Below are 3,811 nucleotides of genomic sequence, written 5' to 3'. Positions count from 1 at the left end.
CGAAGGCGAGTCTGGACACTGGGGCTTGGAGCAGCCTGGGACAGTGGGAGGTGTCCCTGCCCATGGCAGGGGTGGAACTGGATCATCTCTAATGTCCCTTCCAACCCAAACCATTCTGGGATCCTTTGACTCCCTGTCCCCATGGCTGGACTCTTCTCCACACCTCCAGACCAGCGGCATCCGTGTGTTCCCTCAGGGGAGAACCAGCGCTCGCATCCCAACCCGTTCTCCTGCACACCACTGGGGCTTTCCTGGGGAAATCAAAGCAGATGCCTTTGCCTGTTGGCAGAGAAGCCTGGCCTGTGACACCAAACTGCAGTGATCCCAGGGAATAAAACATTCTCTCTTTGGAGGAAGCTGTCAAAGATTCAGTCGATGTCAAATCCGGCCCAAGCTCCCTGGTGGCCGGGGTGGAGACAAGGCTCAGCTGTAGAGTCCTAGGCCTGCTAACCCTCCTGGCTTTTTGGGGTGGCTGTGGTGGCCCCTCTCCCTCATTCCTACCAGCCCTGAGCAGTCACAGCTCTCAGCCACATTTCCCCAAAATGTTTGTCAGTGCCACTTACCAATGAAGTCCTGAATTGTCCTTTTCTCCCCTGGTGTAGCAACTCTTCCATCCACAGAGGAATCTGGATGGAAGGAGTTGCTGATATGTGGAAAGAACTCTTTTGAAGAGTTAAAACGTCCAGGGGGGATCCTCCAAGCCCGTGTCTTCGTTATGCCATCATTTGGGAATCTGGCTCTATATCTGCTCCTTCACTCAAACACTCACAGAGCTTTGGAGCAGGTAAAACTAAGCCAAATTCCCCCAACCCTCTGTAAGTGTTACTAAAAAAATACCCCTAAATTAGGTCCCACATTCCTGTGATCCTTGTAGTGCTGAGCAGGGAGGAACAGCTTTTGATAACAGCCCTGGATTGGGTGGTGTGGCGAGATTTATTTCCTGATCTTTTGCCCATCAAATCTTTTTCTGATCTTAATTGTCAATCACATCATATGATTTCTCCGGAGGAATGAAAATAGCAGCTATTTGTCTTGAAAATCCCCCCTTTGATGTCAGAATTCCAGGAAATAAAACACCTTTATAGTTATGGGATCCAGACCTGTCTGACGGGGATGCATTTCCATCAAGACCCGTGTGTGTTTGTTGACTCGGGTTTTAAGGTGCCTTTTATGGGGATTCCTGACGGGATTTTCTCGGTGCATTCCCTTTTTCCAAGAACTAAACCAGCCCTTCTGCTTCAGAGACCTCATGTCTGAAAGGTGTCAGCTGTCCCCTACCTGGACTGAGATTCCAGGCCGTTGGGATCCAGCCTGAATGGATCCAGCCCTCGCTGTGATCCCGAAATTACGGCTTGGACACCCAGCCCTGCTCACACGTTGGCTGTAGAAGGGAATTGTCCCTGACCCACCATCCCAGGTCACCCTTGGATCAAGGCTTGGCCATAAACAGCCCCTTCTCCAGTCCCCTGCATGGCAGCATCAATGAATCCCTTCCAGCTGAGCACGGGAGAAGGGAAAAGCTCCCTTTTTCCAGCTCCATCCCTCGGATTGACTCTTCGTGCTGCCAGCTCAGCCAAACATCCTTGCACAGCACATGCACCTCCATCTGGAGAAGTTCGTTCTAGGAAGACCCAACTATCCAATTTTTTTGGTAAACATCAGGAAAATGAGGGAAGCCTAATGAAGAAAAATTTGGTTACTCCAGCCTCATTATTTTCCCACTGGTTTGAAGGAATTTTTTTGATTTTGGCTGCAGATTTGGGATTAAATGGGTGCCATGACCTGGGGGAACGATCCTTGTGGGTGTTTCTCCTAAAAACTGCTTCCCAAGCACGTTGGCTGGGTGGGAGTGTGCCTGTGCCACAGTCAGGGCATATATGTGTATGTATATATATATATATATGTGTGTGTGTGTGTGTGTATATATATATATACATATACACACCACAGTAACTTCCATTTATATTGGATCTCCCATCTGACAAAAACATTATATATATATATATATATATATATATGTATGTTTATATTTTTAATCCATAACACCCACTGCTACCTGCTGACTTTTTCCTTCCTGCAGCCAAGCCTGCGAGCTCCCATGGTCCTTTCCAAGGTGTCACTCACAATTTCCAAACTGCTGTCCTCTCTAATTTCCAGTCTTTCTGGCCATCTTTTCCTTAGACATCTCTCCTTCCACCTGGAACTTTGGGGTTTGTCTTTGGTTCTCTCCTACAGCTCCCTCCGGTGCCGTGTTGTGGCTGACTTGGCTGTGAATCCAATTTTCCCTATCTTTCCCTCAAGCTCTCACAGCTCCAGCACCTCCCATTAACAAACCCCATTACTATTTGCAGGGCAAATTCACCTCCTTGGCTTTGCAGCATGGATCACTTTTCCTCCCTTCCCTCCCCAAATCCTCCTGTGCCTTCTCAAATTTGCAAGATTCCTTCTTTTTTTTTTTTCCCATCCCACCAGCAATTAATCAATCAGCCAGGCAATCTGGGACCAATCTAAAACCAATTATAATTAGAAAAAGAAATAGCTGAAGGAAGGAGTTGCTGGTGAGCTCTCTTGCTCCCAGGATGTGTCTGCTTGAGATTCAGACTTCTCTAAAATCAAAGGACCCTGGGACAAACTTCCTTTAATGCCTTTTGGGATGTCTCCTGGTGTCCAGAGCCTGGCAGGTAGCTGGAGGAGGCAACAGCATCATTCTCCAAGTCGGCTTTTTTGCATTAGTGAGGAGGAAGCTGATTTATTGCTGGGATAACGCTGCTCCCTCCGTTAAAGCCAACGAGGGTCGTTAGCGCTTCGTTTGTGAGGTGAGCGTGTCAGCACCGGGGATGGGCAGATGCCGGGGGTCAGCCGTGCATCCCATATCCCTCCTGGGATGTCCCTCCCCGATGGAAAATCCAGTGCATCCCATATCCCTCCTGGGATGTCCCTCCCCGATGGAAAACCCAGTGCATCCCATATCCCCCCCATGGGATATCCCTCACCAATGGAAAACCCAGTGCATCCCATATCCCCCCCATGGGATATCCTTCCCCGATGGAAAACCCAGTGCATCCCATATCCCTCCTGGGATATCCCTCCCCGATGGAAAACCCAGTGCATCCCATATCCCTCCTGGGATATCCCTCACCAATGGAAAACCCAGTGCATCCCATATCCCTCCTGGGATATCCCTCCCTGATGGAAAACCATGTCCATGCTCAAACCAGTTTAGCAAAAACCACGGGATGGTTTGGCTTGGAAGGGCCCTTGGAAATCACCTCAATTCCAACCCCCTGCCGTGGGACACCTTCCAGGAAAGCGATGGGTAGGAGAATTGGCTCCACTTTCCCAAATTTTAGGCTTCCAAGCCTAAAGGGGCTGCTCACCTGCTCTAGCAGGGGCAGGCAAGAGAGGAACACCCATCCCCTGCTCTGCACCTCACGGGGTTGCAAAGCCTCCAGCCACACAGGGCAGCTTCCCCAGCCAGAGCCAGGAGCAGCTTCCAAATCCCAACCCAAAATCCCACAGCAGGTACCTCTGCTGCTTCCAGGATGTGCTGGTTCCTCTCTACCAACCTCAGGCAGGAACTACCCAGACATCTGGAAGTGTTCCAGGCCAGGTTGGACATTGGGGCTTGGAGCACCCTGGGATAGTGGGAGGTGTCCCTGCCCATGGCAGGGGGTGGAATGAGATGGGCTTTAAGGTCCCTCTCGACCTAAGCCATTCCAACCCAAACCATTCCATGATTCCCTGATCCTGGCTTGCCCAAGGCTGCCTCTGTGGAACAGCACAGCATCCCATGGCACTGCAGGAGCTCAGG

This window comes from Corvus brachyrhynchos, unplaced genomic scaffold (assembly GCF_000691975.1).
Source record: "Corvus brachyrhynchos isolate BGI_N302 unplaced genomic scaffold, ASM69197v1 scaffold79, whole genome shotgun sequence".
NCBI lineage: Eukaryota > Metazoa > Chordata > Aves > Passeriformes > Corvidae > Corvus > Corvus brachyrhynchos.
This window is presented reverse-complemented; position numbering follows the sequence as displayed.